The 12,910-nt window shown below is 49.3% G+C and overlaps 1 long non-coding RNA gene across 1 annotated transcript in view; it reads right to left on the reverse strand.

Moving 5' to 3' along the window:
• The window catches only part of LOC132541340 (uncharacterized), a 1,018,351-nt gene that overhangs the window by 62,104 nt on the left and 943,337 nt on the right, over window positions 1-12,910 (reverse strand). The window lies entirely within an intron of this gene.

Genomic DNA, 12,910 nt, shown 5'->3' on the forward strand with positions numbered 1-12,910 from the left:
GTACACATACCTGTAATGCAGTTTGCATCACATACAGTATATATATATTATAAACAGGGAAGTTTTAGCTTTTACCCCTTGTGTAATCCCTTTTCTTTTTTTAAAAATTTTTTCTTCTTTATTTATTTATTGGATAGAGACAGCCAGAATTTGAGAGGGGAGGGATTGATAGAGAGGGAGAGAGACAGAGAGACACCTGCAGCACTGCTTCACCACTCATGAAGCTTTGTCCCTGCAGGTGGAGACAAGGGGCTCAAACCTGGGTCCTTGTGCATTGTAATATGTGTGTCAACTAGGTGTGCCACCACCCAGCCCCGATAACTACTTTTCTTTACCAGTTTTTATAAAATATTTCAATTGTTTCATAATATATCTGTTTTGTGATTTTCTCTTAAAGTGTTTTTTTTCTAACTACACTGTATAAAATAGGCATAAAATGAGGAAAGACAGGGGACATAAATAAGAAGTGAACAACGTCAGAAAAGCAGAAATAAGGAGGGAGGGAGCCTAGTGGTCTCACAAGGGTTGTAAATTAATTGGTGTTCCCAGAAGAGAATCCTCTCTGGTAACTAACTCAGCAGATATTCTGACAAGGATATGGTTTATGTCACCCACAAAGTTATGGTTATACTCACTCCACTCCAGTGGGGATCTCTCCCTTGATTTCATCCTTTACCAGCCTTTGAGTAAAAGATAATATATATTCTAATGCTTAGAAATAAATAGGGAACTCTATCTTCCTGAGGAAATCTTGGGTTTCTGCGATGTCTATCCATTCACACAACAAGGAGACACAAATCAACATGGTGGCCAGGCAGACAAGGGGGTGAGTGATGGTCTCGGCTTCTAATAAAACCAAATCATGAAAGGCATTAGGAGGATTGATTGGTGTTAAGTTGGCTGCCAGTGTTGGCTGAGATGCCCCAGGCTGTAATGAAACTGCCACTGGTTATTTATGATATGCAGAGTCTGGGGTCTAAGTTATGGCTGGCAGGCTGGTCTTAGACAGAGACACACACTTTCACCACCACAGTGGAGAGAGAAGCAGTCACCCAGGCCCGTGGAGCCCCTCTCACACTAGTTGAGGGAGCACACTTGCTCAAGTATTTGCACCAGACTGAGTAAGTGTAAGCTTCCAACCAGAAGACTAATGGAGAGGTGGAAAATGGTGGCTTTAGGTAAGATGAGAAAAAGTATCAGAATCAACTATGAACAATTCCTGTTCAAGTACAACCAATCAGTATGGGGACAGGTAATATCACATATAAATAGTGCCTTTGTCAAAGTCAAGGAGAAAAGAATCAAGCTCATTTTTAATGTTGTTGTTGTTTTTAATATTAATAGTGGTTTAATAATGATTAACAAGATTGCAAGATCACAGGGGTACCATTCCACACAGTTCCCACCACCTGAGTTCTGTGTCCCATCCCCTCCATTGGAAGCTTCCCTATTCTTTATCCTTCTGGAAATATGGACCTAGGATCATTATGGGGAGCAGAAGGTGGGATTCTGGCTTCTGTAACTGCTTCTCCAATGGACATGGGTGTTGGCAGGTGGATCCACACCCCCAGCCTGTGTCTGTCTTTCCCTAGTGGAACAGGGTTCTGGGGAGGTGAAATTTCAGGACATATTGGCTATGACGTTGTTTTTTGTTTGCTTCTTTTGTCTTTTGTTTGTTTGTTTAACCACCTCTAGGTAAAAACTTAATTTTATGAGAGCCAGAAATGGGAAATCAAGATGGAAACCCAACACTGATTTTGGAAACATGGCCATAAGCTTAGTGTCTGGGAGATGCAAAGCAAGAAGGCGACGATGGAGAGAGAAGCAGATGGGAGCAGAGTAGCTGGCACAATGCCCTTCCTCCAGCCAGGCCTCTTCCTGCACTGTGTGTGGAGACAAGTGACTAGAAGCAACTTACAGACTATCACTCTCCAAGAGCCGATACAGCACAGTGACACAAAGTCTAGCATGACCAGGAGGCTGGAAACGTCAACAGTCAGACCCTACATTTCTGCCTGACGAGATCCAGAGGAAGGGAACAGAAAAAGACCTCCTGTGTGCCGAGACACAGGTGTGAGATGCAGGTGTGACTTCTCAGAAACTACCTCTCTCCTCCGACGTACCTCTCTCTCCTCCGATGTCTCCATAGCATCTGCACATCCAGATGCAGTCTCCTCTTCCCGTCTCAGTTTCTCTCTCTTGCATCAAATAAGTAAATGAAATTTTTAAAAAGAAAATAAATGTCGGGCAGTAGCGCAGCGGGTTAAGTGCAGGTGGCGCAAAGCACAAGGACCGGCGTGAGGATCCTGGTTCGAGCCCCCAGCTCCCCACCTGCAGGGGAGCCGCTTCACAGGCGGTGAAGCAGGTCTGCAGGTGTCTGTCTTTCTCTCCCCCCTCTGTCTTCTTCTCCTCTCTCCATTTCTCTCTGTCCTATCCAACAATGACGCTGTCAATAACAACAGCAAAAATAACTACAACAATAAAACAACAAGGGCAACAAAAGTGCCCGGCTAGCTTTGCAGGCAGGAGACAGGCGACCAGAGACTCATGGCTGAGCTGTACGCAGTATCTCTTTATTCATGTGGAACGCAGCACAATCTAAGCCAAGCTAAACTAAACTATATTCACAATCCTGTCCTTATATATATACTCGCCAAGTAGGGTGGAAACAGGATGTGATGTAGAGAGGGTGGAGCGAAAAGTGACTGGTGCAAATCAGGGTGACTAGGAGAGGGGGCGGGGCAAAAAGACATCGTGAACCAGTGGGGGTTAAACCAGGGCGATGCTCAGTTAACAGTGGTTATGTAAACAGAATGCAGTGTTAAGCAGGGGGGATTAAACCAATGCCCTGCAGGCAGGGGGTGCTCAGTTAACAGTGGTTATGTAAACAGAATACAGTGTTAAGCAGGGGGGATTAAACCAATGCCCTGCAGGCAGGTGGTGCTTAGTTAACAGTGGTTATGTAAACAGAATGCAGTGTTAAGCAGTGGGATTAAACCAATGCCCTGCAGGCAGGTGGTGCTTAGTTAACAGTGGTTATGTCAACAGAATGCAGTGTTAAGCAGTGGGATTAAACCAATGCCCTGCAGGCAGGTGGTGCTTAGTTAACAGTGGTTATGTCAACAGAATGCAGTGTTAAGCAGGGGGGATTAAACCAATGCCCTGCAGGCAGGTAGTGCTTAGTTAACAGTGGTTATGTCAACAGAATGCAGTGTTAAGCAGGGGGGGTTAAACCAATGCCCTGCAGGCAGGTGGTGCTTAGTTAACAGTGGTTATGTCAACAGAATGCAGTGTTAAGCAGGGGGGGTTAAACCAATGCCCTGCAGGCAGGTGGTGCTTAGTTAACAATGGTTATGTAAACAGAATGCAGTGTTAAGCAGGGGGGGTTAAACCAATGCCCTGCAGGCAGGTGGTGCTTAGTTAACAGTGGTTATGTAAACAGAATACAGTGTTAAGCAGTGGGATTAAACCAATGCCCTGCAGGCAGGTGGTGCTTAGTTAACAGTGGTTATGTCAACAGAATGCAGTGTTAAGCAGGGGGGATTAAACCAATGCCCTGGAGGCAGGTAGTGCTTAGTTAACAGTGGTTATGTCAACAGAATGCAGTGTTAAGCAGGGGGGATTAAACCAATGCCCTGCAGGCAGGTAGTGCTTAGTTAACAGTGGTTATGTCAACAGAATGCAGTGTTAAGCAGTGGGATTAAACCAATGCCCTGCAGGCAGGTGGTGCTCAGTTAACAGTGGTTATGTCAACAGAATGCAGTGTTAAGCAGGGGGGATTAAACCAATGCCCTGCAGGCAGGTAGTGCTTAGTTAACAGTGGTTATGTCAACAGAATGCAGTGTTAAGCAGGGGGGATTAAACCAATGAAACAGAAGGGGTTTTAGAAGCAGAGTTAGAAGCATATCAACAAAAAGGAAATAAATAAATATCAAAAAAAAGTTTTTAGAAAGCAAGGAAACGTAGACTGCTGCTCTACAAGACAGAAACCAGTGTTGTGTTCTTATAGTTTCTCTGAGCTATATCCACGGTTTATGGATTCCTTGATAAAGTTGCTGGCGCAGTCACATTCTGGACATGTATGGCATGCATTCATATATGGGTTTGAAAACTGTCCTTTAATAAATGAAAACAGAGGTTTCTTTTAACAGACCTTGATTTAACCCTCTGTGATACAGCAGCTTAGGTGTCTACGTGTATTTAGTTGGTTTTGATACTTGCTTTTTACTGGACACTACAACTATAACACTAAATCTAACAGAGATAAGCTGGCCCAAATGTGAAACTACAGTGCTCATTTTCAATTCCTTCCCAGTTATGCAAATGCCTTCGACAAAACAAAAAAAATTCTTTTATACCATCATAAAGTAAAAAAAAGAAGTGTCATACCATACCATCATAAGTCGACACATATTTTTCCCACAAACTATGTGCTTGGTAATGTGATTTTACCATTACTTTCATCACCAGAATTTTTCCGAAGAACACTATGTATCATGCGCCAAGCTGTCAGCTAGAAATTCACAAGCTGAAGACTGATGGATGCTACAGGAGCTTGGACTGCTAAGAGGTGGTGAGGCTAGAGAGGCACCACTATGAGGCCAGCATGACTGGTAACCCTACAGTATGACTGAAGGTGGCCCAGGAGGGAGGGAGAAAGGAGAGAGAGAAGGAAGAAAGGAGTGAGGGAGGGAGGGAAGAAATTGAGAGACATCAGAGATGTCTGCAGGTTGCATAAAGGACTCATGAAGACAGGAAGCGTCCTGCTGTCCTCAAGTCAGAGAGAGGCCCCTCGGGAGAAGCTGAGCCTGCAGACAGCTTGGCCTGGGTCTTCAGTCTCCAGAGATGTGTGGGAAGTGATGACTATGGCTCTTGCCTCGCCTCTGCCCCCATCTCCGGCATCTTGCTCTAGAAGCTCTGGTTAAATCAGCACTGTATACAACTCCTCTTTCAGTTGCTAAGGGCTTTTCGGAGTTTGCTGAGTAAACCAGGAAGTGTCTGGTCCTACAAAGGTGCTGTGTGATAAAGCAGAGCTCCCACTGCTTAGAGCCACTAGAAAGTTTCCGGGGAAAATGATATAGACGGCCTGGTCAACCACAGCAGGCCACAGTAAGTGCCTTGAATGCTCAGGTGGCTCCAGGCCTCCACGCCAGAGAATCCCATGATTCCATTTCTGATAAGCGTTACTCTCTGGCTCACACCTCTAGGTAACCTGTATCAAACGTCATATTAAATAAAGCCTGACTTCTTTCTGCTCCTACAGATAAAAACAAAACAAAAACGAAAAACTCCGTTCCTTTTGTTTTTACCGGAATCCTACTCAGCTCTGGATAATGGTGGAGTGCGGAACTGAACCTGGGGCTTTGGAGCCCTAGGCATGAGGGTCTCTCTGGGTAACCATTACGCTATCTACCCCCAACCCAAAATTCCAATATTTTTATACCTCCAAAAGTCATTGTTTATACCTCTAGAAGGTCCACATTCTGCCTTGGAAGTTACCACTCTAGGCAGTGGAGTCTTTTTATAAAGTTTGAGTAATACAGACATGACTTGAAACAAGTACTCTGCTTGTTCTGTGGGAAATGACCAATCTTACAAATAACGCAGTTGTTGTTTTCGACGGGTTAGGTTGTTTTCGCCGGGCTGGCTTCACAGGCAGGTAACAGACGACCAGGGACTCATAGTTGAGCTGTAGGCAGTATCTCTTTATTCATGCAGGACGCAGCACAATCTAAGACGAGCTAAGCTAAACTCAAGGTAAAGTACTCTAAAACTCACAATGCTGTCTTTATATATACTTCCCAAGTAGGGTGGAAACAGGATGTGACATAGAGAGGGTGGAGAGAAAAGTGACTGGTGAAAATCAGAGTGTGACAAAGAGGGGGCAGATTAGGCAAGAATCCTATCACTGAACCACAAATGCCCTGGAGGGAGGGTGGAACTTGTTAACAGTGGTTATGTAAATAAAATAGTGTTAAGCAGGGGGGATTTAAACCAAATGAAACAGAAGGGGTCTCATGCATACCAACACGCAGTGAAGGCTACACAGTTTTCTGGGTGGGGTCTGGTGTGGGGCTGACCCTTTGAGGGTGAGGAGGACAGTCTTCTAACCACGCAGGCCAGCTTGGCTGCTGCTGGGGCAGCTCACTGTGGGCTGTGAGCAACGTTCACAGAGGTCGAGGTTGGGACTCATGAACTGAGATCTTGGCAAGTCAAGTGGACGAACAGGACATGTAGAGTGAAAGTAACTAGTACCAGAGATGTGCTTTAGAGAAGATGGAAGCCAGGAGTTGTTTTATTCATGTTGAGTTTGATAGATTTCTGAGATTCTGGGATAAACTGTCATCCACCATGGGATAGAATATTTCTGTCTGGAGATCATAAAAGACAGCTACAATTCTTTTGGTTTGCTTGTTTGTTTTTTATTTTCCTCCAGGGTTATCTCTGGGGCTCAGCATCAGCACTAAGAAGCCACTCTCCACGCAACCAGTGCCACCTCGGCAAGTTTCACTTCGGACTGTGCCCAGAGACGTCAGGCCTGGAATGTCAACCCTTCAGCCTCATCACTCTGGTGAGACCTTTCCTAGCTCTCGGGACTCCTTAATTCCATTTTGGGTGGTGCACTTCTTAACAACATCTCAAAACCTGGATACAGACCAGGGCCCATTAGACAGGGCATATGCACATGTATCCATAAGTTAGGGGAAATACACACCTTAAAACAAAAGTGCACAATAATTTGCAGTGAGTCAATAAGTGCAGTAAGCAAGTAGAAAGACCTAAAAAGATACCATAAAGTACCGAATCAAATAGTTTCTACTGGACACCCTCCTCAACGACTTCCTATTACACCTCCCTCAGTCACTCCAGAGCTCACCTTGTCAGATAAAGTAAAGACTACAAAAGCTCAATAAGGGCAAGGACTGGCACACTTTAATGCTGACTCTCTAGTCACTACCAGGCCACCCCATCACCTGGGTCCCTAATCAGGGAGTCCTGGGGTTCCTACACAGACATGATGGGCCTAGACCTCTAACATATCCCTCTCTCCTCTGCTTTTTATCTCAGTGTTTTTCAGCCACTAAGTTGCAGATGCTGCCATGACACCATCCTGACTTCCTTGGGCAGATGGCCTCACCCAGGTGTCCTGGAGCCTCCCCTCCCCAGAGCCCTGCCCCACTAGGGAAAGACAGAGATAAGCTGGGGGTGTGGATCCACCTGCCAACACCCATGTTCAGTGGAGAAGCAATGACAGAAGCCATAACCCCCACCTTCTGCTCCCCATAAAGAATTTTGGTCCATGCTCCCAGAGGGATAAAGAACAGGGGAGCTTCCAGTGGAGGGAATGGAGCTCTGGTGGTGGGAACTGTATCCCTCTTATCCCACAATTTTGTTGACCATTATTAAATCACTAATAAAATAAGATTTGAAGAGGTAACCCGAAGGCCCCTGCTTCCACTGCCAGCCACCGTCCAAGAAACCCAATAGTTGAATTCCAGTGGCTCAGGAAAACTTCTTTAAAATAATAGCAATAACCAAGAGAAAAGAGTCATGGAAACTAAAACAACCACTTGTGATACTTTGTTTCCTTTCTGTTCCTCAGGTCAGAGCAGAGCAGCAAGGACAGGGCAGAGGGATGGGTACATGGGAGAGATGTGTGCAAAGCAAGTGCCGTGTCCTCTCGTGCTTGGGCCACAGGGACCACAAACTCACCTCCACTGGGCGGTTTAGGAGGGAAAAGAGGAGACAAGATTTCTTTTCTTTTTTTTTTTTTCCATTAGAAAGGACTGAATCTTTGTCCTTGAATATGACCAAGAAGTTAGAAAGTCTGACTAGGATGTCATTAGCAGCTGAGTATATAATCCACTGCAAATTTTAGAGCACTAATGAGAGTCAAGGGGGACACTATTTATAACTCATGGGTTAAAGGTTCAGACTCAAATAATCCCAAGCAAACAGGGACATAAGTCACTTCTCCCCTAAGGAAGGCAGTTCCTTACTGCAGTTGTGAACAGACTTGGGGAAAATAATAGTTCACGTTCATATTTTAGATTGAATGATGAAATGAACTAAAATCCATATATATATATATATATATATATATATTTGCACAGAAGCTATTTTGAAAGATGTCCATCACAACTGAAAACCCCTCACAAGTAAAATGCTGATGTAAACCCCACCAGTCAGAATGGAAGGACAAGGTAGAGTTGGACGTCAGACTGCAGGGGAGATAGAGAGAAGCAGCTTTCTCATCTGGAGGAACAACTTTGGAGGGAGGTGAAAGTGCTGGATTTAACCTACTAACTAATATGAGTGCAAAGTACACAATGGGCAAGGAAGGCAGAAGCACAAGGGTGTGAAGATAAAGCAAGCAGAATTTTAGACAGCTGAACGTGGACCCGACAGAGAAGCAGCCTAAAATGCAGCTCACAAGACACTTCGGCCCCTCTGCATGGCTGTCGGGGTGTCTCGCAGGGAAAGTGCCCCACCATTCCTGTGCGCTGTCTGTGACGGCTCCATGTTATAGGGGCACACCTGAGAAGGTGACTCAAAGACCGTCTGCTCCATAGAGGAAAAGGTTTTACCAGCCGGAACTTTAGAGGAGACACTTGCTGACACTCCTATAAAAACCTCTAAATGGAGTGGGTGTTGGGGGACAGGTGGTGGCGCACCTGGTTGAGTGCACACATCACAGTGCTCAAGGACCAGGGTTCAAGCCCCTGGTCCCCACCTGTAGGGTGAAAGCTTCACGAGTGGTGAAGCAGGGCTGCAGGTGTCTCTCTGTCTCTCTCCCTCTGTATCTCTCCCTCCCCCCTCAATGTCTGGTTGTTTCTATCCAATAAATAAATAAAGATAATAATAATAATAGAACATTGCTTTTCATATCTTACCCTCCTCTCAGCTTTGCTTTTTGTGTTGTGCTGTACAGAAGCAAGTCCTGAGGACAGAGCTGAGAGAAAGTACTTGTAGTTCCAGGTGTTCAGATATACAACGGCAACATGAAACAAAAGAAAAAAGGTAGAAAATAAAGAGGAATGCAGCATTAATTTGGCAAAGATAGTCCTACCCCTCGGGGGCTGTAAGAGAAATTATATAACAACTGAGTCAGAATTATTGCAGCTGGCCACACTACTTGGACCTCACCTAGAAGTCACTGTGAGAGGGATCCCGGCTGGGGGCCAGCTCCCACTCAAGGCCGTAAGCCCCAGCCAGGTCAGATTCCTTCCCAAGGCACAGGCGGGAGTTCCTGAAATGATGCTGTGCACAGAAGACACCGCAAGGTTAGGAGCAGAGCACCAGCATTACGGGCTATGCCCATCATGGTTTTGGACTCACTGAGAGTGGTACTAAAAACGTTTCATAGGGTCTTGATTTATTTTTGAGATAAAGAGACAAAAGAGTAGATTCAGTGATTATGGAGAAAATGTGGAGCGAGGGATCTGGCTGTGGCACACAGGGTTAATACACAGATGGGGCAAAGAGCAAGGACCCGCATAAGGATCCCAGTTTGAGCGCCCAGCTCCCCAGCAGCAGGGGGGTCGCTTCACAAGTGGTGAAGCAGGTCTGAAGGTCCCCTCTTCTCTCAAATTCTCTCTGTCCAGTCCAATAAAAAATGGGGGAAAAAAGCCTCTGGGGGCAGTGAATTCATGGTGCAGGTACAATGAGCCCCAGAGATAACACTGGAGGCAAAAAATAAACAAATAAACAAAAAGAAGGGAGGGAGGGAGGGAATGACGGAGGTAAGGAAGAAGTAAGAAAGGAAGGAAAGAAGGAAAAGAAGGAAGAGAGAAAGAAAGAGAGAAAGAAAGAAAGAAAGAAAGAAAGAAAGAAAGAAAGAAGAGAGCTGGAGTGAAAATTCTCACTAAACTTTGATTCATATGCCACCCAGAAGAACACTAGAATGTGTGTGTGACACAGACACGCTCACCCCTGCCCCTGGGCCAGGGTGTGAAACAGACACAATCACCCCTGCCCCTGGGCCAGTGTGTGACACAGACACACTCACCCTGGCCCCTGGGCCAGTGTGTGACACAGACACACTCACCCCTGCCCATGGGCCAGTGTGTCATACGGACACAATCACCCCTGCCCCTGGACCACTGTGTGACACGGACACACTCACCCCTGGCCCTGGACCACTGTGGGACACGGACACACTCACCCCTGCCCCTGGGCCAGTGTGTGACACGGACACACTCACCCCTGCCCCTGGACCAGTGTGTGACACGGACACACTCACCCCTGCCCCTGGGCCAGTGTGTGACACGGACACACTCACCCCTGCCCCTGAACCAGTGTGTGACACAGACACACTCACCCCTGCCCCTGGACCACTGTGTGACACAGACACACTCACCCCTGCCCCTGGACCAATGTGTGACACAGACACACTCACCCCTGCCCCTGGACCAGTGAGTGACACAGACACGCTCACCCCTGCCCCTGGACCAGTGTGTGACACAGACACACTCACCCCTGCCCCTGGACCAGTGTGTGACACAGACACACTCACCCCTGCCCCTGGACCAATGTGTGACACAGACACGCTCACCCCTGCCCCTGGGCCAGTGTGTGACACTGACACACTCACCCCTGCCCCAGGGCCAGTGTGTGACACGGACACACTCACCCCTGCCCCTGGGCCAGTGTGTGACACGGACACACTCACCCCTGCCCCTGGACCAGTGTGTGACACAGACACACTCACCCCTGCAACTGGGCCAGTGTGTGACTCGGACACACTCACCGCTGCCCCTGGACAAGTGTGTGACACAGACAAACTCACCCCTGCCGTTGGGCCAGTGTGTGACACTGACACACTCACCCCTGCCCATAGGCCAGTGTGTCATACGGACACAATCACCCCTGCCCCTGGACCACTGTGTGACACGGACACACTCACCCCTGCCCCTGGACCACTGTGTGACACGGACACATTCACCCCTGCACCTGGGCCAGTGTGTGACACGGACACACTCACCCCTGCCCCTGGACCAGTGTGTGACACGGACACACTCACCCCTGCCCCAGGACCAGTGTGTGACACGGACACACTCAACCCTGCCCCTGGGCCAGTGTGTGACACGGACACACTCACCCCTGCCCCTGGACCAGTGTGTGACACAGACACACTCAACCCTGCCCCTGGACCAGTGAGTGACACAGACACGCTCACCCCTGCCCCTGGACCAGTGTGTGACACAGACACGCTCACCCCTGCCCCTGGACCAGTGTGTGACACAGACACACTCACCCCTGCAACTGGGCCAGTGTGTGACTCGGACACACTCACCCCTGCCCCTGGACAAGTGTGTGACACAGACAAACTCACCCCTTCCGTTGGGCAAGTGTGTGACACTGACACACTCACCCCTGCCCATGGGCCAGTGTGTCATACGGACACAATCACCCCTGCCCCTGGACCACTGTGTGACACGGACACACTCACCCCTGCCCGTGGACCACTGTGTGACACGGACACACTCACCCCTGCCCCTGGGCCAGTGTGTGACACGGACACACTGACCCCTGCCCCTGGACCAGTGTGTGACATGGACACACGCACCCCTGCCCCTGGACCACTGTGTGACACGGACACATTCACCCCTGCATCTGGGCCAGTGTGTGACACGGAAACACTCACCCCTGCCCCTGGACCAGTGTGTGACACGGACACACTCACCCCTGCCCCAGGACCAGTGTGTGACACGGACACACTCACCCCTGCCCCTGGGCCAGTGTGTGACACGGACACACTCACCCCTGCCCCTGGGCCAGGGTGTGAAACAGACACAATCACCCCTGCCCCTGAGCCAGTGTGTGACACAGACACACTCACCCCGGCCCCTGGGCCAGTGTGTGACACAGACTCACTCACCCCTGCCCATGGGCCAGTGTGTCATACGGACACAATCACCCCTGCCCCTGGACCACTGTGTGACACGGACACACTCACCCCTGGCCCTGGACCACTGTGGGACACGGACACACTCACCCCTGCCCCTGGGCCAGTGTGTGACACGGACACACTCACCCCTGCCCCTGGACCAGTGTGTGACACGGACACACTCACCCCTGCCCCAGGACCAGTGTGTGACACGGACACACTCACCCCTGCCCCTGGGCCAGTGTGTGACACGGACACACTCACCCCTGCCCCTGAACCAGTGTGTGACACAGACACACTCACCCATGCCCCTGGACCACTGTGTGACACAGACACACTCACCCCTGCCCCTGGACCAATGTGTGACACAGACACACTCACCCCTGCCCCTGGACCAGTGAGTGACACAGACACGCTCACCCCTGCCCCTGGACCAGTGTGTGACACAGACACACTCACCCCTGCCCCTGGACCAGTGTGTGACACAGACACACTCACCCCTGCCCCTGGACCAATGTGTGACACAGACACGCTCACCCCTGCCCCTGGGCCAGTGTGTGACACTGACACACTCACCCCTGCCCCAGGGCCAGTGTGTGACACGGACACACTCACCCCTGCCCCAGGGCCAGTGTGTGACACGGACACACTCACCCCTGCCCCTGGACCAGTGTGTGACACAGACACACTCACCCCTGCAACTGGGCCAGTGTGTGACTCGGACACACTCACCCCTGCCCCTGGACAAGTGTGTGACACAGACAAACTCACCCCTGCCGTTGGGCCAGTGTGTGACACTGACACACTCACCCCTGCCCATAGGCCAGTGTGTCATACGGACACAATCACCCCTGCCCCTGGACCACTGTGTGACACGGACACACTCACCCCTGCCCCTGGACCACTGTGTGACACGGACACATTCACCCCTGCACCTGGGCCAGTGTGTGACACGGACACACTCACCCCTGCCCCTGAACCAGTGTGTGACACGGACACACTCACCCCTGCCCCAGGACC

Source organism: Erinaceus europaeus, chromosome 1, assembly GCF_950295315.1.
Source record: "Erinaceus europaeus chromosome 1, mEriEur2.1, whole genome shotgun sequence".
Classification (NCBI taxonomy): Eukaryota; Metazoa; Chordata; class Mammalia; order Eulipotyphla; family Erinaceidae; genus Erinaceus; species Erinaceus europaeus.